The sequence below is a fragment of the Suricata suricatta genome, chromosome 4 (genome assembly GCF_006229205.1).
Source record: "Suricata suricatta isolate VVHF042 chromosome 4, meerkat_22Aug2017_6uvM2_HiC, whole genome shotgun sequence".
In the NCBI taxonomy this organism is placed as follows: Eukaryota; Metazoa; Chordata; class Mammalia; order Carnivora; family Herpestidae; genus Suricata; species Suricata suricatta.
Window position 1 is genome coordinate 103568517 of NC_043703.1, and position 25314 is coordinate 103593830.

Sequence of the window (25314 nt, forward strand, 5' to 3'; positions counted from 1 at the left end):
ATGAGAGACCTGAGGCAGGCCGGGCCCTATTATCAAAGGATTCTGGCTGCAGATAGAAGGGGGCCGCTGGAGGTTTGAAACAAGAACACAATATAATAAATACGTGTTTTTAAGAAGCCGAAAGTAGCTAATGCTATACAGGGTAGATGAAAGAGAATAAATGGAGCCAGTCGGACTGGATCAGCACTTTTAAGTTCGCTTGGGAACGTGTTGGAGGAGGTGGTATATCAAGTGGAGAAGCTGCCCCACCTGGACCCAAACACCTGAGGCTCCCATCCCTTCCGGCGGAATAAAGGTTCCGCTCACCTTTTCCGCAGCCGGAGCCCTTTCAAGGGGGCAACCTTGAGAGAACAAGTAGTGCCGAAGGTCTGGCTGGCACACACGCACGCCCGAACCCTGGGAAGGCCTTTTCCTAAACTTCAGGATTTTGGCGGGCGCGTGCAGAGACCTACTCCCCTGTGACCAAGGAGCACAAGCCTCCTCAGTAAGTTCCCTTCGTTATAAAAACGCCACTTGGTCCTTCTCTCCCTGCACCCCTTCCCCTGGGAGCCAGTTCCCGATTTCCTCAGCGGAAACTCCTGAGGCTGCGTATCAACAGCGTCACACTGTTTTACATCTGTTAAAAGAGAAACTGAGGTATACAGTGTTACAAATTGTAAGCGTTTGAGTAAAAATACGTTTGAATTTGGCCGCTTGTCAAACCGGAAGTGGCTAGGAGCGCTCAGGCGGCGACGGAAACCCAGAGAAAGACTTCATAGAGAAGATGTGTTGCAAAGCCTGGAAATTTTTTGATTGGCTACAGCTTAAGCAGTTACCTTATTTGGGAAAGCCTAGTTGGCGGTTTGTGATTGGTAATCTTTAGGTTTTGGATTTCTTAACTTGGAGGCATCGTGGGCTTAAATTTTGGTTTGTGGGAATGGGCTGCTAAGGTGTCAGCTACCTCAGTCTAGTGACCTCCTTGTTCAGTTAACTTAACACAATGTCACAGGTTTTGCTTTCTGGTTTTAGTTTTTTGCTAACATCTTGTGTGAGACTGGAAATAACCCCAGAAGGTAAATAGAGCGTGTTATTCCATTCTCTGTATATAGAAATTGTTGACGCAGCGATGTCAAATATTTTGCCCAAAGAGTGGAACTTTAGAAGTGATGTAATCGGGACTTGTATATGGGGATTCTGATTTTGTTACTGGACGGGTGCTATATTATCGGGGACCAAAGAAATACTTCTTTTTTTGGTCATTAAATCGGTCAAAAGGAAGTTAGATAAACATAACATTTTTCCTCCTGAAGTCAGTTCACTCTAGTTATGCAGTCTCAACTTCACACATTGCAGAGTCAGGTTCCCTGCGGATATGCATTGCCCATTTTCTTAGGATTTCGTAGGATTTCTTAGGATTTCAAGCTCAGTGCTTGATTTCCTCTATTTAGGGTATATCCCTTAATGTCCATTTATAATACTTTGTTAACTACCAGCACAAAGCTGGTTTCTACTTTCACAAGGCATGTGGAGTTTGTTACTTTCTTTGTATTATGATATGTCTTTACAAAATAAATCTTAGGGCAGTACCTATGTGAATTAACTAGCTTTGTTCTTTTAGCTCTCATTATTAAAACCCATACATACGGAGATATTATTATTCTGTTGGTGGTGGCCGGACTCTATGGTCCTGACCTTGAAGACTGTGAATCTGAGTCAGGAGTCTTCTATAACCATTGTGTTTGACATTTAAAAAGAAAATCTTCGTTCAGATGTCTGATTCTGACATCACTTCCTTTATTTTAAGTGTTTTCCCCAAATTCTGCCCTGACCCTGACCACTGTGGCTGTTTTAAGTAAGGGCTTGATTGGATACTTATGACTTTAGCTTTCTTCTTCCCTAACTATGATTAACCCACTGTAAAGACTCAGTAGCAAGACCCTGTGAACTTCCCATACAATATCCATATGTGGGACTTCCATTTTGCCCATCTGGACAGTTCAGTTCTCATTCCTTTCTGACCTATGTGTGCATTTCAAGACAAGCATGCTCAAATTAAGGATTCCTTGTAATAAGGTTCACTTTTCTTCTGACCTAAGGAAGGAATGCCACCTAAAAAGGGAGAGGGGAGGTCCCTTACTGCATCTCCTTCCACATTCTCTCCAAGAAGGAGCGAGACAGTCTTCAGGGACTTATTTCCAAGTGTTGCCTGTGAGGAGTTAACAGTCCACAATCAGGAAGAAAAAAAATAAATCTTAACATTAGATGTTAAAGAATATAAACACCAGGGGCTCTTTCTTTTTTCTCTTTCCTTTTTCTACCTAGAATCTTTTTGTTGTTTTTTGTTTATGTTTCGCTTCTCTCTAGAGTTCGTTTTCTAGTCCATATGTTCCTTAATTTCCCCCCTCCATATAGCCAGCTGGATGGCAGTAGCAGGGACTGCATGAGTATTCTTAGTGTCCCTTTGAAGAGGCGTAGAAACTTCTCTCTCTGCAGCTGATAGGGAGGCCAGGAGGAGCCTTGGTACCTCTGGGCATGAGAAGTGAGGACTGGGAGCTATCAGCTGATGTGGTTTAGCTATAGTTAGGTGGAAAGCAGCTGCTAGCTCGGTCACTACTGTGGCTTGGTGAAAATCTGCCTCCTTCAGGTTTGTACCCTGGAGAGAGCTTCACGGAATTGGGTATTCTGTGTCCTCCTGACAGGCATGTGTTCTTCTGCAAAACAGGAGGAGAGTTTCTCCTTTGTAAATAATGAAAAAACTACATTTTTTTGGGTGAGATGTGGTACTTCAGGTAGAAGGTCATAGTTAACATTCTAATCCTTTTCCTCTTTTATCTAGTGGACATCCCTATCTTAGGTTAAGGAACTTTCCATCAGGTTTTTACCAAACAGCAGACCCCACTCCTAGGAGAATCGCAAGACATTTCACATAGCTCGGTGCAGAACTCTAGGGTCCTTGTCCTGATAGCCAGAGAAAACAATTTTCCAGAGTTGGGCACAGCGTAACTGCTGAGAGTGGTTCTTTGATCTATTAAAATAACTTACGTTTTAACTTTTTTTGGCAATAACTACAGTCTGAATTATCTGTACTGGGAGTTGTGACCAACAGTTGGTATTTGCAAAATGGCATCATTTACATGTGCTCATTTCAGAACCTCTGTCAAATGATTAGTTCACAGGTTCTATTTTTGTTTTGAACTTAGGAAGGATTAAGTTTGAGAATGTGTAGTGTTTTCCAATGCATATTTTTTATCAAAGATTTCTTAGTTTTTTGGTTACATTTAATTATTTGACATTGGGGGTTGTGTTAGTTTTTCTAATCTTTGTTCTTATTTTAAGAGTTTCTCTATAGATAGAGAGCAGGCTAATTGTTTACCTAAAATTTCAAAAGAGAAAATTTTACATTTCCTTAAATGACTGTTAAGGAGGCAACACCCGTTGGTTCCAGGGCTTTTAGGGGGCAGAGGTTGGCTTGCCTTGGAGAGAGTTCATGCCGCACATTTACTCAGGAAGGTAGTGGGCAGATGAATGTAAAGATCCCAATCTCCAGTATTTACTGAATAGATTCTGGGGAATTAGTACCTCACTCCCCAGCGAGTGCATACATGTACACAGATGCTCACACACGCACACACAGGCTTCAAGCTCTAGCTGAATCTGGTAGTATCTCTCTTCATGTTCTCTCCTTGAAAAGGAGTTTATCTGTGAATTTCTTCTTTCTAATATTCATATAAAAACATTTCTGTTGAGGAAGAGACTAGAAGACGATGAGGGTACTTCTACAAACCAAGATTTTTCTCTTTTGCTCCAGAGTTGTCCATGTCCTATTTGATTCTGGTTTTGATAAAATACCAAAGCTAAAATAATTTATTTTAAAGATCATTTGATTTTGATTGCCAGTATACTCCTCTATTTGGTATCACTCAGCCTAATACCTTAATCAATTTTAATTCTAGTCTCCTCTGCCCTGCGCATGTCCTCGTGGAAGGGCGTACCCATTGACATCACAAGATGAGCAACAAGGTTGCAGTGATTGGCTTATGTATTGATTTACTATGTCTGTATAGGCAAATCAATCAAATTGCATGGTGATATATGCTTGCCTAAAAGGGACATTTTGAAACAAAAGAGGGAAATAAACATGGGATAAAATTGGTTGTAACTTGATTATTTCATGATTAACTTGCTGATTCTTACCAATAACAATTATCAGGGACACATTCAGTGTCATGGTACTAGGATGATGAAGGCACAGGAGATGTACTCCTGCCATCCTGCATATTCCAGTCAAGAGAAGAAAATAGGTTCATAAAGAGATGATGAGAATCATATACATGAGAATTAGTGCTGGATACCCGGGGGCTTATGGTAGCATGGGAAAGGGGTCTGTGACACTGACCGAGGTTAATGGTGGAGGGGATGATTGGCAAGGCTTCTTGGAGCAGCTGACTCATAAGTTTAACATAAAAGGATGAATTTGAGTGAAAGAGAGGAGTGAATTGAGGTGGGGGGAGAGGAGAGAATGGTATTATTGGCAGAGGGTACAGTATTAGCAAGTTTTGGAGTTCAGAAAGTGCACATGCATATGGAGGGAATATCAAGCAGTTTTAACGTTACTCAAGGATAAATCAGGCTGAGGGAAGGATGAGAGATGAGGCCAGATAATTAGGCAGGGTGTTGTCTGCCATTTTAAGGAGTCTGGGCCTTTTCCTGTAGCTGGTCGGGTGCCAGGAAAGTTTAAAAGGGTACAGGGCTGGGCTCTTCTAATCTGATCATAACTTCAGTTCCTTTCTGCTTTGAGGAACTGCTGAGGATTTGTCAACCCAATGGTGCTGGAGGTGTTTTTCCCCTGATGAGTGGACAGGCCGAATTCTTCAGAGAGATGCTGCCTGACCCATATGGCCCACTGACAGTTTGACAGTTGACAGCTTTTAGTCAGACTAGACTCACTTAAGCTGCTTACCCATCCTGAGGCGTGCATGCGGCCAGAGCCCGGACTTCACATCATTCTGGCTGTCTTAATTGGGCACTAATTAAATGTTTTGGCTGGAAACCTCTCCTTGCCATGGCTGAATGGACTCATTTGAGGCCAATATTTCAGGGAAACATCTTGTTAGGCTGATCTGATTCCCTGTTTAAACAGAAAATGCACATATTCAGTTGTTTTTTCTTCTGCCTAAGGATCTATTATATTTTTCTCCTTTTGGAAAAAAACCCCAAAGTTTAAAAGGGTGTGTGTGTGTGTATGGATATAATATCCGTGTTTGTGTATGCATGTGTGTATTCACATGTATACAGACATACATATTCACACATATACAATATATCTAATATATATACACGTACACCTATGTGTCAGAATAGGACTTCATAGGAAGAACAGCTTTGCAGTTAGGAGGTTAGAGGTCACATCTAAATTTTATTTGCGATTTAGTCTAGTCTAAAAGTAGTTAATCTGTTTTATGGCTTAGTTTCTGTATTTGTGACAGAGTTGTGAGACCGACACAGGAGAATTTTATCATATTTCAGAATGGAATCTGAGGGTTCAGATGATTCATCTCTAATCCTAGGATACAGGGGAGTCTGGCTGGCTCAGTTGGTGAAGCACGCAACTCTTGATCTTGGGGTTGTCAGTTTAAGCCCCACACTGGAGGGGTACAGATTACTTAAAAAAAAATTGATCCTGGGAGATGGATGGATCTTAGCTTTTCTACCTTTTCTTAGCTATTACATGCTGATAAAGATTTCTTTCTCAAATCATTCCAAAAGCAGAGTAGATAGCCAAGTATCTGGGGTTCAAAGGGCCACTTTTCAGTCTACACTGCAAAGTATGCCAAGAATGCCTACAGTGCCAACGAGAAGAGCAGTAGGTACAGCAAAAATTCATTGAAGGAAAAACTGAGTAGACCATCCATTTGTGGACCTTTGGGAGCTAGTTACATTGCTACTGAAGGTATTAGCTTGGACTACCATTAATTTGAAATAGCTCTCATTATTTGTTGTGAAATTCTTCTACTTGCTGAAACTAAGCCTCTGATGAATTTTGCTTTTCTGGTAAAATAAACCTTGTATTATAATAAGTTTTCTAAAATAATGATGGTATTAATGTATTAAACAAGGATAATGTGTAAATTGGGATTTTCAGAGGTTAAAATTCATTCCTAAGTTGTAATTTTCTATGAAGAAATAGATAGCAGGTTTGGAAGATGATTTCTCATCTGGAAAGGAAAAATAAAATGTGCTCCAGTTCGTGTGTCTTCAACTCTTTCAATTAGCTTAATATTTATTAATATGTATCGTATCTGGTAAGAATAGATTGATAAGACAAAACCTCATCAATTAGTTATTCCTTAATTCGTTGGCATTTGATTACTAAGAAGTACTTGTTCACAATCAACAATTGTAAAACAGAACACAGTATAGCACTGCGCTGCTGTCTGAACTAAAGTAGATCTTCAAAACTTCTTTGATGTGTATGCTTCTTTAGGTCTTAAGGACACATTAAAGTGCGTGTTGAGCTTTCTAGAATTCACTTTATTTAATGAGAAATGTTTTCCTTCTTGTTTTGCCACTACCTTCCTCCTTCATATCCACTCCCCCCTCCCTTTTTTGTTCTGAGCAATGATTCTGTGTGTTCTTTTCCTATTTAAAATTTAAAGAGTTACATTTGGGAGAGGAACAATGTAGGGAAAGGAAACCCCTGGAGTGTGTCTGATGTGATCGTTCTCCTCTGTGCCACCATTTTTCCTCCCGCTGTGGGAGCGCTAAATGATAATGCCTGATACCTTCCTGAATAAAGCCTGACATGGTTTCCAGCTGTGAGCATGTGATCAGTTTTTATGTTTGATTTTTGCACACAAGTATACTACTGCAAGCATGTCCACAAACTACTTCACAAATGCTTCAGGGAGGAATTGCTATTGAGTGAATCAAACATTAAACAAACACTGAGTGATTGCATTAAAAAAAACTACATTTATTTTACAAAACCATATTTCTGTTCAAACCTAGAATCTTTAAAAATTAATTTCTATAAGATGGCCAGGTATAACCAGACAGGTAAACCTCAGTACATTTACTTTCAGGCTAATTCCAGTGTGAATGAGTTGTCCAATAGAAAAAAAGATTGTGCTGCTTTCTATACTTTACTATAATGGTAAATGTGATGATAATTATCCAATAGGTTGATTCATTTGTGAGAAACATTGGCTAATATAGTAGGTTGTCTTAAAATGCAGTCTCATAGGCTGGAATTTTTAAATTCGTATTTATCTTGAAGTAAGATATTGTACACATATGATCCTCAGTTTAGTGACATATTTTTGCAATACCATAGGCTTACATTTCAGACATTGTATTTTAGCATCTTTTTATGACAGACAATATATTTCTTATTGTTATTTATGCATTTTGTGGTATGCCATGATCTTTGTTAAGCACTAAAACTTTCCATATACTTTTTTCTGGCTCACTGATCAGTATAGGAGAAAAGGGGAAGAGGGTCCTGAAGGAATATGCTAGCAGACAAAAAAGAAGTTAATTTACTTTGAGTGATAAGAAAGTTCAGTCACTGGTTCAAGTTTAATGGTTTAGAGATGAGCAGGGAAGCACACAATTTATAAATTAATAAGAAGTACCTATAATAGCTATTCTCATGCCAAATGCTTGGTTTTCTGAATCCCCCTGCTTGACCTCGTGTATGCTCAAGGTCATGTTTGGGGCCCACTCTGGTGTATCAGGTGTAATACTAGATTGTGATGAAGGAATATTATATTTCGAGAGAGTCAAAATACCGAGTTTCTCAACAAAACTAGAAAAACAAAATCAAGCATTCCATTGAAAACTTCAACTTTTTAAGGTGTGGTTGAAATGTATCTTTGCAACATGAAGAAAATGGAGACAGGCTGGTGATAGTTCTGGAATGACTCTGTTAGTGACTACAGATTTGTTTGTTTCTAACTTCATATGCATCTACTTAAACTACAACTGAACATTCCTAGTGATGATTACTTGCTTTCTACTATTGTAGAAATATATTTCCCCATTAGCCTAATAATTAACAGTTTCTAGCTATGTCTTTAATGTTGGTGACAGCATTAAATCACCATAGACATTTAGTCATCATCCTTAGGGTGAGTCATTACAGTTCGAAAGAAGGTAGATAAATAAAGAAGAGGAATGGCAGTTAGTCATTAAAACTTCTGCAGAGATAAGGAAACTACTTACCGACCTTGCTTTCATGAGTTTTCCTTACTAACATGCTGGCAAAAGAACAATGCTAGTCGTTCACACAAACACTGAATCTATGTGGCAGTTGAGGATTCTTTCCAGTCTTGTTTTGGATTTCCATAAACTATTAACTATTCTCCCTCTCTCAATCCCTCTGTCTGTAGACACATTACACATGCTAACACATGTACAGTATATAAAAAATATACATATGCAAAAATGCATGTTAAATATTTGTTGAATGTATATATGTTAAATGGATGTGACATACGTTAATATACATATATTCAATGTATCTTAAATATGTGTATAGGATATCTATTCATCTATCTACCCATTTATCCATGTGATTAGTAAATAGACATCTATCTTCTAATTAGTACTGTAGAATTTAAAGTAAGTATACGGTAGTTGGGGAGTGATAGGACACTGGTGTAGGCATTTGCCAGGATTAAAACTTCAGGACTGGTTGGAATATGGGTAGTGGGAGGGGAGGGGAGAGAAAGGAGCAGTAGAGAATTACCAGATAATTTATGGCAAATGAGTCAATCTGTATCATGAGCAGATTGGACTCTGTCCAGTCATTCTACATTTCTACACTTCAGTTTTTTTTTCTGTTAATGTAGATAATATTTCTTATCCCATATATGCCAAGCTGCCATTCCCAGACAGCTGCCATAGACCAGATATCTTGCAGTTTATAACATGCCTTGGCAGAAAAGGGGACTGTCCTTGTTTATGTAGCATTTAAAGAGGGAAACAGCTCTGTTAGAGACCACCTCCTCTAGTCATCCCTCATCTCATTGGCCGGAGCTGCGGCACTTGACCTGTGTTTCAACCAATTACCTACCATACCGTACACGTGAGTCTTTTCTGAGGCAGCAAAGTAGAGGACTGTGGTCAGGTCAGAGCAAGAAAGGACCGTTTTTTAGAGCTTTTCTTAGTTTAAAATAAGAAAGAACTTTTTTGCCCCACTAGAGTTTAGCATTTTATGAAGTCATTGCAAATATCTCATCTAAGTCCTGTCTGATTTAGAAAGGTGACAGTGCCTTTTAGAAATTTTCAGTTTAAGTCATTCAGAAATTCTTTTGAAGTATAAGTTAATAAAATAAAAAACAGTTTACTACCTTATATTTTAGGTAAATCTAAATTTGTAATCTCCTCCTAGCACCACTGTTTCCCAATTATACAGCCAAAAGAGTCAGTCCTTAGAATGGATTAATGACCTGCAAAATTCCATTTAAACATAGCCATTCTTGAGTTTTATAGTGGAAAAATACAAACTGGTCTGTGGTCATGGATTATTACAGATTCACTCCAGACTGCTGAATTGAACTCTGATGAACCTGTGACACTCTCCATTAAACCTCAAAATGAGCTTTCTCTTAATTGGGGAGTAGAAAGGGAAAAGTAAACCAGTGGCTGGGAAATGCCAGACTTGTGAATCATTGCTTTATTTTGGACATAGTGTTGAAACATTTTTAAATGTGCATGGAGGTAAAGGAGAGGGAGTGGGGAAAGAAGTTTATTCATTTATTAAGCGCAGCTCTGTTCTAGGTAATATTATATTTAAAATTGTTTAAATACTATGAAAAGAAGGTAGCATTGTAGTGATTTTTAGATAAGATTGGCTTTAGAAAGGTTAAATGACTTGTGCCAGACTAAGTAACTGGTGGTGGATCTAAGATTAAAACAGAAGTATTCTGGAGCACCTACGTGGCTCAGTCGGTTAAGCATCTGGCTTCGGCTCAGGTCATGATCTCACAGTTGGTGGTGGGTTCAGGCCCCGCGTCGGGCTCTGTGCTGGTGGCTCACTCAGAGCCTGGAGCCTGTTTCAGATTCTGAGTCTCCCTCTCTCTGACCCTCCCCTGCTCGTGCTGCCTCTCTCTGTCTCTCATAAATAAATAAAAAACATTAAAAAAAATTAAAAATAAAACAGAAGTAGTCTATAGATATTTATTGAGCAAAGCTCTAGAATTTAGTATTGAAGAAACCAGATGTGATCTTTACCTTTCTGGGGCCCACAGTCTAGTGGAGGAGATCAATATTTTTAAAAACTCATTCAAAAATGTGCATGATGATAAATTGTGTTAAAGCTTATGAAGAAAAAGTGCAGGATATTCTCACGGGGTGGGGGGGGTGTGTGGGCACGACATAATTTCCATGGGTGTTCCCACTGGAACATGTAAGTGGAGACCTAAAAGTAAGGTAATATCACACAAGTGAAGAACGGAGGTGGTTCTCTTCTCTGTGAGGAACTGGCCTATGTTAGGGCCCTAGGTGGGAGCTGACAGCTGGCCATTGTGACCAGGGCATAGCAACTGAGAGCTGGTGAGATGAGACTTGAAAATAGGCAGGACTGGAATTTTGTAGAGCTTTATAAAAAGCCATGAGATGGATTTAGATTTTTACCTCAAGTGCAGAGGAATATCATTGAATCAGGGGATGTCATAACAAGATTTATAGAATCATTCCTGATGCCATGTAGGAAACGGATTTGAGGGATTTTTTTCATATCTAGGTAATTTCAGTAAATATTTAAAATTATATAAGTCATAACTACTTGTGTCTAATTAGTGCTAGTTAAGTGAATGAACGAATAAATGAATTTCTGGACCAAATGTGGAACAATGCTTTAAAGATAAATTATTTTTTGGTAGCCAAACTGAAGAAAGAATTACCTCCTAAAATGGCTCTGAGAAATTATTACTACACAGTTCTACTGACAAAATGAAATTTACCTATTTTAATTTTTTTCTAATCTGTTAGGCATTTATACCTTAAAAGACTGAGCTTTCCAGAACTGTGCTTAAATTAAATTTGTTTGTTTTTTTTGGAAACCTTGGCTTTCTTTAAATTAAAGTTTCCTAATGCTAAATACCTAGCAGGCTGCCAAGTGATTTCAGAGTAGAAGAAACTAACAGCCCAAAATGTGCCTACAGTTTTTAGAATTCAAAATTATAGCTGATTGGTCTGTATTTGTGTCTTTAAAGATATAGAAGATGTATTTAGAAGTTTCCTAGTTCCTTTTCCTCTAAGTGGAGATATTAATGAGCTTATCAGGGATATAGCAGTGTTTTATGAAGAAATTATTACCAGGGGAAGATGCATATTCATATGTACATAAAGAAATAGCATCGACTCTGGAGGTGTCCAGTTACATTTTAAGCCCTTTTAGCAGTTGTGTGATCTACAAATGACCTATCCACATCCTTTAAAAAATGAAATAAAAAGCAGAGTTGGAAGGCTACACAAAAGATCATCTAGCCCACCCATGTTTATACTACAAGCAGATCATTACCTAAACTTTGTGAAAGCAGTTGAGCTCATTTTCAAGGAAGGACAATGTCTCTCCCCACTGGACATGCAAATATGCTAAATCCAGATCATAGAGTGCCTGTGATAATCTCCTCATGAGCAGATCTAAAGCGAATGACCATGTGGGCTTTGTACTCCGAGGGACCCCCAGGTTCAGGCATTTGAATATGCTGTCCCCTCTGTCTAGAGTGTCTCCTCTTCACCTTCAATTTATCCTTCAAAATGCAGTGATGCTACCTTTTCAGGGCAGCCTCCCTTAAATTTTCCTTTAAATTAAATTAGATTACATTCCCTTGTTATGGACTCCTTGAGCACCATGGCATTTATCACAGCTGAAATTGTACAAGTATTTGCTTAGTTATTTGATTAATATCTAGTTTGTGAGCTCAGTAAGGTTAACGACAGTGTCTGTTTTTGCTCAATGGTATCTGGAATATGTGAGTGTTACCATGGTGAAGGCAATTGATATCTCCATCAGTGTTGTAATAAAGTAGTGTATTCAAGATATTCTTACCAAGATTAAATTTATTATGAAATATGTGTCATTACTTTTTACAACTCCATACCAGTTCCTTCTCCTTTTTCAAATAAATCAACCAAAAATCATGACAATTGAAAGCTTTTAAGCAGTTTCAGTGTTTGTGACCTATGTGTAGAAGTTCATTTACATCATGACCCATACCTATAGGCATCATGCATATGAATAAAAGCTTCACACAAAACTTCTGTTCTACTGCAAAAACTTTTAATCCATTCTTAAAAAAAAAAAAAAGGATGCTGATTTTAAACCAAAAAAACTGATTGTATCATCCACTAACAGGTTGTAAAGCAGCATTAGAAAAGCACTAAACTGTTGATCTAAATAGGGTTCTCTACATCACAAAATAAATGACTCAAAATTTAAATTATCTACCCGTTGATAGTATTACATATGCTCCTAATTGTTCTCCTTTATATTATTCTGTGTCATCCACATTAAAAAAATCAAGTATATTGCATTTGCCATCAGAAAAATATTAGTAATATAAAGGTGTTTTGTCACTGATGTAATACATACTTTTGATATTCTAAAATTCTAAATCTTAACTTCTCACTAACTTCTCAATTCACATTGGTCTCAGCTTACCAAAATTTCTCTTCTTCAACTCTTCATACAGTCCTTCAACTTTGAATCTGTACTCTGAAGAGCTATTATGTAAAACTGGCTTCCCAGCCTTTCTGGTTTCCCAGCCTTTCTTTGCAAAGTCTCACCCACTCACATCCAATATGTAGAGGCTCTGAAGACGAGTACTGTGGGTGTCGCTTACAATTTAGATGATCAGCTTCTACCCAGGAAATGCACTTATTCCAATATTCCAGTATGCATGTATAGTACAAAGTGCATTGTGTTGCTGGTGTTTAACATTGTTTGTTAGTATCATTATCAACATAGTAATGTTATTAATAGCATTGTCAGAAACAACAGCAATCACCAAGATAACAGCCTTAACAACAGTGGCATTTACAGTATGCCATTATATTAATTATCACAATGGATCTGACAGGCTGCTCCTAAGAATTCACATTAGTGAATAGTTTATGATTTTAAACTCAAGAGGAAAACTAGAAGCTACATCAATCCTAATATGCCTTTGTCTTATTGTACCTCCCACTTTTTCTAAGTTTAAAAAAACAGAGGAAAATGATAAGAAATATTGCCAAACCAAGTTTATTAATGGAATTAAAAAAGTTGTTAGCTCTGTAATAAAGCAATATGACAGAGTGCATTTTTTTCCCCTCTATAATTTGATCAGTGTCATTTGTCTGGATATAAGTAGTTCATCGAAAGGGAATGTGCATGGGGCACCTGGGTGGCTTAGTTGATTAGGTGCCTGACCCTTGATCTCAGGTCAGGTCTTGATCTTAGGGTCAGAGTTCAAGCCATGCATTGGGCTCCATGTTGGGTGTGGAGCCTACTTATTAAAAAAAGGAATATTCATATTCAACAAAGGGAAGCCATGAAAGGCAAGATGTTCTTGCAAATTTAATATAAATAGAATTCAGTTGAGAAAATATTTCCTCTGTTGGAGAAAAGAATGGCCTGTCACCTGTAAGCCAGTTTTATAATTTTGCAGTCTTGAACATTAAGAGTGGGATAAAAGTCATTAATCAGTGGAATGTCCTTCTGATCTAAATAGTAGAACTGAACTTCACAAAGGAGTCTTATTCCTTTTGTGTAAATTGAAAGGTGGTTATAGTTTATGATCAACTTCTAATCCTGATTCTGAAAGCTTGTTCATTTTTACCCATTGGTAATGTACTTATTAATTTCTGTGCCACTGGACAGATATGAATACTCGGTAATTAAAGTGTCTCAGTGATTAGAGGTTCCTAGAAAGCATGAAGTTATCTGGTCGATTATTTACAGATTTGGTTACCATAGAGGCAATTGTCTTTACTCTTTCTTATTAGAGATAATTATTAGACCAAAATAGACAAATTTTACCAGCTGTCTTCTTTGATGGTCTGCTATTCAACTAGCTGCTGCTGCTTTTTTTTTCTTTTTTAAGTGAGCACTGTACTCGTTATAGGGCTTGAAGTCAAGAGTTGCATGCTTTACCAACTGAACTAGCCAGGTGCCCCTCAACTAGTTTCTATCAGAAGCCTAGATCACTGATCACCTTTTGAAGGCAATGGGTATGTGATATTAAATGCTGGAAATAATTATGGTTAAGCAGCAGTCTAAAGTACATGACATCTACACATTTCTAATCTCTAATAGGATGATCTTATTTTGTATTTGTTTTTGGTGTCATAGGAGTTAAAAGTGGTTAAATAAACTTTATTTGTATGGTTAAGTTTTTTTTTTAGTTGTCTTATATTTACTAATTTAAAGTATAATACAGGGGCGCCTGGGTGGCTTAGTTGGTTAAGCGTCGACTTTGGCTCAGGTCATGATCTCACAGTTTGTGGGTTCGAGCCCCGTGTCGAGTTCTGTGCTGACAGCTCAGAGCCTGGAGCCTGCTTCAGATTCTGTGTCTCCCTCTCTCTCTGCCCCTTCCTAACTCATGCTCTATTTCTCTCTGTCTCAATAATAAATAAACATTAAAAAAATTTTAAGTGTAATATATAATTGCATTGGATTTGTTGAAGATACTTAACCTAGGGCTAACTCATATTATGTCTAATTTGTAACACATGGTTAATGAGGCAAACGACCCTTATCTCAGATCTCAGGAACTAAGTAAGATTGGGCATATTTAATATTGTGCTTGAGTTATAAAAAAAGTACTTAGATAATAAAGCACAAATGCAGGTTCTTTGTCAAATCAATATGTAAGATTTGCATCCAGCTGAAATGCTTTTCAGGCAACATGGCTGTCAATAGTTATGGGCCTTATATGAAGGGAAAAACAGTCATTGATAAGCTAAAATAAGTCATTCTTAATCTATTAGAAGCAAATGGTAAAGAGACATTTCATTAGACATTTTAGAAGTTGTTTTTAATGTTTATTTTTAAAGGAGAGAGACCATGCTAGCCGGAGAGGGGTAGGGAGAGAGGAAGTTGCAGAATCCAAAACAGTCGCTAGGCTCTGAGCTGTCAGCACAGAGCCCTGTGCAGGGCTCGAATTCAAACCATGAGATCATTACCTAAGCTGAAGTCGGACACCCAACTGACTGAGACACCCAGGTGCCCCAGACATTTTTAATAGAAGTGAGCAGCTCTTAGAAAATTCCAAAGGAAATCTGCACAGAGCATCAGCTGGAACACACATTAGCGATGGCTGTGCTGACTTTCCTGGTTCAAAGAAGGCAGAATGCTAACAGAAATCCTCATCTCAAGTCAAACCTTAAGGCTAGTAGTTAGTGCTTTAACAGAAAAAATATTTTTAGACTTACTCTTGTTTATTTTCACCTCTTTCTTGGGCAGAGTCATGAATAATAGTGATGCTACTCTTCCCTTATAATATTGGGGTGGGGCACCGAGGTGGTTCAGTCCGTTAAATGTCCCTCTCTTGGTTTCCGCTCAAGTCATGATCTCACAGTTCAGGAGTTTGAGCCGTGCTTTGGGCCCTTCACTGACCGTGTGGAGCCTGCTGGGGATTCTGTCTTCTCTCTTTCTGTCCCTCCCCTGCTCGTTCTGTCTCTCTCAAATAAATAATATTATTTTGATGTTTCTTTTTTAAGGGAATTAGAGGCTTAAGTATGTACACATGTCTCTCCCAGGATGACAGAATGGGGTGAAGAACTCAGATGTGCCCCTTTCCAGTTCTGACCTTTACCCATTTCTCACAGCATCTAACATTGATACGTAACCTCTGTTTATGTGTTCCATTAAAGCACTTTGCTGACTATGGAGATTCAAAAGATGAAATGAAAAGTGGAATTGTGATAAGTGAACCTGAGGGACAACATCCTGCATTTACTTTGGTCTAAAATTCTTGAACTTATGGGAAGGAACTTTGATAATTTTAATGAGTACTTGCACTTCCTCTTTTTAAAACTGTGCTTTCATGATGTGTAATAGAATCTGTTTTTTGAGACCTCTCTTTTGCGAGAGAACCCAGATTCTCCCCAAATCCTCCGAAACCTCTCTCTTGGTGTTTGGTCACTGCTATTAAGTAAAATGGACTGCAGTCTAAAGAACTGGGCAGATGTTAAAGACCTTCATGTTCCCCAGCAGCCAGGGGGTTCCTCTGTTTATTTCCCGGCTGCTTGGCCTGTTCCTGTGACATACAACAAACCTCCATTATGAAGGATTATATGATGAGTCAACAGGCATATGAAAGATAGCAACCAAATGGTGACTCCCAATTACATGAAAAATTACTATAATCACCCCTGCTGTAACACCCGTCTGTTGGGAAAATGGTTGATCCCCTTGAAAAGCATTAAAAGAAGGCCCAGTGCATTAAATAAAAATCTCAGTTCTGTGTGTAATCATAAAAATTAACACTGTCACTTCAAAAAAAAATCTAATTGGTGTCCTAAAGGGAAACCTACTAGGCTATGTAAAGTAGCTATTATGAAAATGTTTAGCCTTTGGAATGTATTTCAGACAGCATTTGTGTTGCCAGATTTGTCAGCCAAAAATTCACTAAGCAGATTTGTCAGGGGTTGAGGCCATAATCTGTAAAAAAGACATTGGCATAGAGATTAAAGATCAAGAGAATTATATAGGTTTGTTACCATATGACAAGATTCCTTTTTAAAAATAAGTTTATTTATTGTATGGGCTGTAACCAGAAGCAAGAGCTATCTTTGTTTGGTATTTAAAACAGTAGCATTTCCTGCTGGGGAAGGAACAAAACTGTTTCATTCACATGCTTGTGTGTGGTGCTAGTGGTGGTTGGAGGTGGGAGCGGGGAGATGTTTCTGACCTTCCACCCTTGGTTCCTTGCTCTCTTTCTACAGTGTAAATTTTGTCACCAGAGTGGCAGAGGGAAAGTCAAGGGAAGGAGAGCGGTAGAGTCCATGGTTAGAATCTTCCTGGGTGGCTGCCACAGGACTGGCTGGACACCTTCAGCTTTCAGGGGATATGTCCCCAACACAGAGGATACAAATATTACAGTCAGCCTTCTTGTTTCCTGCCACAGGTTATATAGTCACATCCATGAAGTTTTCACTAACCACTCTTAAACTTAGAAGCATCAGTGACCAAAAGGGGCTGGGTGCAGGACTTCTGGGTTCCTGCTCTAGCCTCTGACAGCCTTGCCGTGTGGCTCTGAGCAAGTCATGAAATCACTCTGAACTTCCCATTCCTTAATACAATACACCTAATATGAATTAGGTGGTCTCTGAGGAGCCTTGCCCTTTAAAATTCTGTGAATCTGTAAAGAATCCTATCTCCTGTAGGTTGCAGCCTACCCAGGTGCAGCAGGAAAATGTGCTTTTATGTATTGCTGTAATATATGTTCACCATTTAATAGAATGGCGAGGTGCTTCCCCAGAACAATGGTGTGAAAGCATTGTGCTAGAAAAACTAGGAAAATAGCAAGTGTCTCTTGAAGTTCCAGTAAGTCATATATGAAGATGCTTTTCCTAGAGTTGTGTAGTTTGGGGCAGTTGGGGATATTTCTAACAGCCAAACATAATAATGACATTCTGGCTCACTTACACTTTTGAGATGATCATGGATGAAACTCATGGTAACACTTCATAATTTTAACAGTGTTTTAACAGAGAAAGCCTAGTTCATAGATGAATCTGAGACACACAAAATATTATTTTACCTTCATGGAAAAGGACTCACATACAATTTTGTGGGAACTTTGAAAGGTGCTTACACTAAAGCTTTTCCATGCCACTTTTAAATTATATCTTCGTCATACAAATGAAATACTGCTCAAAGAACTGCTGACTGGGAGAAGTAGCAAGCAGTTTTTCCCAGACTTTATTCAGTATTCACGTCCAATCACATCGGTAAACATAAATATATCACAGAACTTATTCAAACACTCCCAAGTTCTGTATATAAAGACAAACTACCATATATTCTCTGAAATAGATTTTTCCCTCTCTTTCTCTTTTTCATTTTGCGTCCTGTATATTAGCTGTGCAATTCATCTTTTTTTGGGGGGGAGAGGGTGAAGCAAATTATAGATCTGTCCTGTCTCCACCCATAATTTTTCACATTTTCTTGAGACAAAGTCTGCCACATTAGACAAAGTTAATGGCAAGCAGAAATTCCAGAAGTATCTGAAAGGGGTTTTGAGTCCTTGATTCCTGACCTGCAAAGAAAGCAGATTCCCCCACCGGGTTAGAGTCCTGGGTCTTTAGGAGCCGGACTTGTCATTCTTCGATGTAGCAGAAAGGGATACCTGTGAGATGTTTTCCTGCACACATAGACACTAGGGGGTGTCCAAGGACTAAATGTGTTTCTCCTTCCCTTCAGATTTGTCTCGTCAGTACTCCTAGGTCCAGCTAACTTAAAGTCCAGGAGCTGAGGGAAAATCCATCCAATTAATTCCTGTCTTGTGCTGAAATGAATAATGTGAGGTCAGTTTCATCATCAGGCCCTGATTCCCTTGGATCTCTGGCAGCAATTGTAATCTCAGGTACAGAGCCAGGGACCATCCCATAATATAAGCTACAGGTGATGGGGAGCAGGGTGCTCTGTTATCAAATGCTCTTTATCGCTGTGTTTGCCAGAGTTTACGTGTACTTGAAAAGGGGTCACCAGTTTTTCTTTTCTTCAGTTAGTTTCAGTTTTGGTCTGTCCACCCTGAACTGGAGGCAGGGGCATTATGAAAAGGTAGAACTCTGCTGTCTCATTCTTGCAGGGTCTGGTTTGGTTTTTAACATAGATTATGTGTTGATTATTACCTATTAGAAAACATTTGCCCTTGCTGTTGTAGACATCTTCAGGCCTTTGGGCACGGGTCTCTTTATGAATACCTATTACTTCTTAATTATGATGGTTTAATAAGATATGTCTTTCATTTTCATCTCCTATCTCTCTTCCCCTGTGATTCTTCTCCCTTCACTATTGGTCCCTAAGGGCATGTTACTGGCTCCTTTTCTTTATTGCTCCCATCTTCTCTTTGCTCCTCCTGGCGAATTAAAAAAATAAATAGAATGCATTTTAAGGATGACAACAGTAATAATAAAGTCAGGAATTGCTTTCCAGCTAAATGCACTGATTGGAAGTGCCTATTGAAAATAGCATAAACCTAATTGAAGTAGTCAACCCCTCCCATACAGGTCATTCTGTGCTCTATTAAAATGAAGGTAAAACAAAGCTTGTGACATTTCTGCATTTCCCAGACTCACTTTTCCTAAGACATATCAATAGTATTGACAGTAGTATTGCATTGGGCTCCCCAGTGACCTGGGCTGTCATTTTATGGTCCTGGATAATTCTTTCATAATGAAACCTTATTGTATCCTTTCCCTGTAACAATCAACAGAAAAATAATTATGTTTCAACATGCAAGATTTGAAAATTTGAAACAAAGTTGTAGTGATTAGCCTAGAACACTGATCATTTAGATAATGTGGATACTCAGTACCACCTATTGTACCAGTTAAAGATGCTAATACATTTCCTAAACTTAAGAAAATAAATAACTTGCTAAAGAAATGTCTACTGTGAAATTATCAGAAGAGTTGGGATTACATCTAAAGATGTGTTATTTCATTGCATTTTGAACAGCTTAAGTAGACTCCTCGAGAATCATTAGTGGGTTCTAAGCTTTATTACTGAAGTCTCTTGTATTAGATAGAACTATCAGATTTGATGGCAAAGCAGTAGCAGCTGGGAAACTGCTCTTTCTCTCCCCTTTCATTTCCCAAACAATGTTTGCACTGATTAATACTATGCAACAAGACATGACGCAGAGATTGTGTTGGCATTGTGTTCTGATGACCCCACACATTGTGTGCGCTCCGTGGTTCCTTTTGCTGTTCATAGTTATACGGGTTTATCAGAAATTACATGTCAGGCTCCCGATGAGTGTAATTGTATACTGATTGTGTATAGTTTTTTAAACCTCATTATTAGCCTTGTATGCAAACCAAATAAAAGGAAAGTTTAAAAAAGGAAAAAGAAAATAGCCTCCACCGGACGTCATGTCAGAGCCCAGGTGTTTGAGCCTGGCTGCAGGGGGGGAAACAAAATGTTCTCTCGGGGACATCTGCTGCAGCCATGTGCTTGAAAAAGGCCCTAATGAACGGAGGGGAAGGAGCAGAGTGGCTAGGGTGTTGGGGGAGAGCTCTGTGGCTCTGCTTTCTTCTTGCTCTGTTCTCCTTGCATGCACGATTCATTTAAGAACGAGGCAGGACTGACACTGAGGATGCAGTGCACGTGTCCTCATTCATGTCAACTTTCATTAATTGGTGCCCCCATGGCAATTTCTCTGAGTTCTGACCCTTTCCTTAGAATCACTCTTTTAACAGAAAAACAAAAACAAAAACACCTCGACTCTGTAGCCACAAAGTCAGGGGGAAGTAGACACAGGAAGAGCGATGAAATGAACAGTGCTTTCTTTCCCTTCCCAGGGCTCTGCCCTGCTGCCCGTTTACACCTGAGCACTAGTTGGACATTTCTGAGACAGTTATTACCCCGGGTATGCATTCTTTGGATTCACAAGCTGGAATCTCAGCAGGGGATGTTGAAGTATTACATACCAAGGACGAGGGCCATTAGAATTAGACTCATCTCTAATGTGGATAGTACTTAGTTCTCTTTTAAAAACCTTTAATCAGTATACAGTGGTTCAGTACACAGATGTTAACACCAGTGTGAGGGCTCTCTAATTGTAATTTAAGTTATCCCTGCCTAAGGGCTCCCAATCAAATTATTAGACTGTTGCAGTGAGTCTGTGGCTCTTGGTTGCACCTTGCAAGGGGGTATTTTCTGGAACGATGAGAAACAGTGGTTTCTCCTGGGAAGCAAATGTACCATTATGGACTTATTAGGTCCTTGATTAGATCCACAGCTGATAAGTGAGTAGACTTTTCAAGAGAAAATATTGCAGTTTATTTCAGTCTGCCTTATTCAGCCATTGGGTCGTGGAAAGGAAGTAAATGAAATAGAACTAAAGGATATATGCATGCAGTTTTCTTAAAAGTGGTGGTAAATTTATTAATCAATTTTTATAATTGCCATTACCCCTTTAGGCATTGGAGGTAGAGGCCTTTTAAATTTGTTTGTTTTGTTGCTTTTTCCCCCCAGTGCCCAGGCGAGCTTCCTATTGGCAATTTTCTGACTGGACTGCCAAGGATTAAAGAGTTAAAACATTTGGAGCGACAGTTAATTAATTAAGAGGTCCTAGAAAGTTAACCTCTCAAGTTTCTTTCCTGAAATGCATGTTTATCTGATTTGCTTTAATAAGTGACTTACTATTGAACTAGCTTTACATACTTTAATTTGAAGATAATTATAGTACTATAATTCATATTTCAGATGCACATTAACTTTTCAAAAGATATCCAGCTAGCTACTTCTACCTAGCATTATGCTTATTTTAGTAAAGTGTAACCCGAAGAATAATTGACTGGTTGTAGTAATATCTTTTAAGTCTTTCTATTACTAGGCATTTATTTGATTTTAATTGTGGAACCACTGGTCATATTGAGTTCATTTCCTGTTCATGTTGATTTCATGAGTCTCTCCATTAGTATTCAATTGCACAGTAATTAGTCATTAGTTCACTGTGATGTCTTCAAGCATGTGTACACTTATATTCTCATTTTCCACTCAGTTTCTGCAGTTGTATTTGAATTCTCTTTCTTAAAGAGATGCAGGCCATGATAAGGAAGATAAAATGCTAGATCATGAATTTATTAGATTAAATATTTTGCCAAAAGGCTCCCAGTTAAGGCATGCAAAACTTGATGCATTGAAAATGAAATAAATGGCAGCTGCCTAACCACAATACTGAAGTCACTGAGATGTCAAAGCCTGGGATCTGAAGCATTTATGATCAGAGGCGAGATAGAAGCTATTTAGCGAAACTTCAGGATGGCGCTTGACCCCAGTATGCACCTGGCTAATTCTGATTAGAGCATCTTCAATTTCTGAAGAAAGGTCAAATTCCCAACTCATTACTAAGCTCCAATAATGTATTGGATTTTGCCATTTCAACTAACTGTTTGGCTTTGCAGATTTATTTTCCTTTACAAGAGAAAGTGTTCTTTAAAAATATATTATCAGTGGTTTCATTATTTTCAAATTTGCTGTGTTTTCAGCACATTTTATCTAACATATTCGTTTAGCTTGTATGAAAAGTAAATATGTCATCTGTCATAGTCTGTCACAAGCTTGTAATTTAAATCCATTAGAAGATTGTCCCTGCTTTTTATTTGAACTGATTTTACATTGTTGTCCTAATTAAATTGGAATCTTATATCATTTAAATGTTTGACTTGAGAATGAAATTATTCTTATTCAGTGATAATGGTGGTCTTCACAGAGCTCAGACACTGCTTTCAGGTTAGTTGAGTCAATGTTCAAGAAGCCATAACTGCTGATATAGGCTCCCCATTAACATTTACTCATTATACAAAATGAGAAGGAAAAGAAATGGGGTCCTCAAGATAGTCTCTTCTCTATCTAAGGACAGCTTACTCCTGTGTCCATATTTTCATTGTCCAAAGGTAGTTTAATTCTTATAACTAAGCAAAAATATTTTGCTCAATAGAGTGCATAAATGCTTCTCAAATTTTAATGTGCATATGCACCTCTTGGGGACCCTGATAAAACACAGTCTGACTCAATAGCTTTGGGATGGCTTCAAGATACTGCATTGCTCCTAAGTTCCTAGGTGAGGCAGAGGCAGCTGGTCCATGCTTTTCACCTTGTGTAGCCAGAGTGTTAAAATGACTAGGAGGCAAACAGGGGATAAATCAGAATTAATATCTGTTCATCTAGGCCTTTTTGAGAATTGAAAAATCATTCTCAAATTTTAGAAGTAATAATGCCAGTTGTTATTTTGACTTAAAATTTGCTAGGGTACTGCTTATTTATTTACTTATATTTAGGTGTTAACATCTATATTTGATCCCTTTAGAAGCAACTGGCTTTTGTGAGAGGAATATGTGTGGCTTCAAATTCATCCTCCTGACTTAAACATACCCATTGGAGAACGTGTTTTCACATAATTAAATTTAATATTTAGAAGTTAGTGGAAGGTATGTTATTTCTACATCTTTTTTATATTAAAATTATCTTTAATTTTGTTTAAACAAGAATGAAGAATTTTCATGTCTAAATAGGGCAAATCTTTCTACAGAAAATAATATCCAATACGTTAATAAAAAGGGATGCCAATTTCAGAATCACAAATAATTGTGGAAATCTGCAGAGTTCAAAGTGGCTTAAGGTAAATGTCTGCAGTGTGTGTGTGTGTGTGTGTGTGTGTGTACGCACACGTGCGCACACATGCATGCCTGCACGTGTGCACACCTTATTTAAAAACAAATTAGATCAACAAAACTTAGTTTATTTCTTTTCTGTGGGTGCAGGGTATGAATTTCTTAGCCCTTGGTTTCTCTTCCACATGTAGTCCCAACTGCAAATTCTTCTCTCAATTGAATTATAGTCTGTAAAGGTCCCTACATCTATTAGAAGAACTCTTTAAATTTTCTCTAAATTTTGGAATACAGATTTGAATAAGGATGACTGTTACCCATTTATGAAGTGAAACACTCTTGACCTTCAGACCTTTTTTCATCCCTTTTTGTCTCTCCATTCCTCCCCTCCTCCCTTCTTGTCCTTTTTTTTTCTTTTAATGTGTCTATTGGATGAACAATGAATTATCAGTGCAAAGAGTAGATTTTTTTCTATTATGATAGAATTATGATCTATGATCATATTATGATGAGTCCATGAAACTTATTTTCTGAATTTTTTTCTTATAGCATGAAACCAAAGGAAATCTTAAAATTTCAGATGTACTCTAGGAAGCTGGTTCACCTCAGTAAGTAATTCTGTTTCTGGTTGGATAATGTATAAACTTTGAAGAAAATACTTTTAAAAATTTGATGTAATACTATTTTAATTTTTAGATAGTTTTTAAAATTCAGATAAACCCAAGAAATGCAGCAAAATGGATTACATAAGGGGGGAAAATAAAACAACAATAAAATACTGACTCATCTCAGACTTTAGAGCCCAAGTAGGCTTTAAGTAAATAACGTGTTTTTTTCATGTAAAGGCGAGTGATGTGATGGAAACAATGAGATGTCGCAGACCTTGAGTTTTGTCTATCTTCCTTTTCCCACGTTTGCTACTTGGAATATTATTCTTTCTAAGGTTCAGTTTTTTTAACGAATACATGGCAATGTTGATAATTCCTCACTCAAAAGATCCATTTGAATTAAATAATACAATAGAAAACGAACTTGACAATAAACTATAAATAAATAAATAATATTACTTAAAAAATAGTACAATAGAATCCTCCTGAGCATGTTGGGTTTCTTGGCTCTGAAAATAAACCAGGAAACCAAATAAGAAAAAACATCATCCCTCATATAGCTTACATTCTAAAGGGGGAGGTCAGACAATAAATAAAATAAATGACAGATGGAATCATGTGCTATGGAGAAGAGTAGGCAGAAAAGGGAATACAGAATGCTAGGGCAAGAAGTAGGAAGATGCCAATTTTAAATAAGGTCATCAGTAAAGATGACACTTGAGTAAAAGTCTCACTGAGAAGAATGTTCTAGGCGGGGTGAACAGCAGGCACGGAAGCCCCACGGCAGCAGTGTGCCTCCATTGTAAGAAGAAACTGCGAAGGGACTGGTGTAGCGGGAGAGGAGTGCGTGAGTGGGGCTAGGTGGAAGGTCTAGTCAGGGAGGGAACTGTGAGGCCAGATCATACAGGCCTGGGGGGTCAATGTCAGAACCCTAGTTTTTATCCTGGGCATGATTGGAGGTTTTGAGCAGGACAATGACATAATCTAGGGTTTTAAAAAGAGAACTGAAGTCTGGTGTCGGTGGAGGTGTGAGCAGTTAGATTATGCATATACTCTACAGGTAGAGCTGACAGGATTTGTTTCTGTATGTGGATGTGAGAAAAGATGGGAGTCAAGAAAGATGGACTATTTTGACCTGAGAATCTGGTAAGAGAGAGTTGTTAACTGGGAAAGGTAGAGCAGTCTGTGGCAGGTTGGGGAGGCAGGAAGATTCCCAGGTAAGATGTTCTAAAATCTGAAAAGCTTTTAGGACATCCCAGGGAAGCTATGAGCTGGGACTTGGGCAAACACATTGGTCAGGGGCCAAGTGTGGCAGAAATCCAGGCTGGATATGGAAAACCATGAGAGGTCATGGTACCCTTGAAAAGACACATTTCCATGGGGATATGGG

General features: G+C 38.2%; 1 long non-coding RNA gene across 2 annotated transcripts in view; it reads left to right on the forward strand.

The window, feature by feature from the left end:
* Nucleotides 1-362: 362 nt before the first annotated feature.
* The window catches only part of LOC115289001, a 70780-nt gene continuing 45828 nt past the window's right edge, over nucleotides 363-25314 (forward strand). Inside the window, exons 1-3 of one of the 2 annotated variants that reach the window (XR_003907323.1) lie at nucleotides 23121-23136; nucleotides 23238-23327; nucleotides 23866-23924. This is a non-coding gene — a long non-coding RNA (uncharacterized LOC115289001). Of the gene's footprint in view, nucleotides 485-23120; nucleotides 23137-23237; nucleotides 23328-23865; nucleotides 23925-25314 lie in introns of those variants that run through there. The other variant, XR_003907324.1, reaches the window with a different exon arrangement.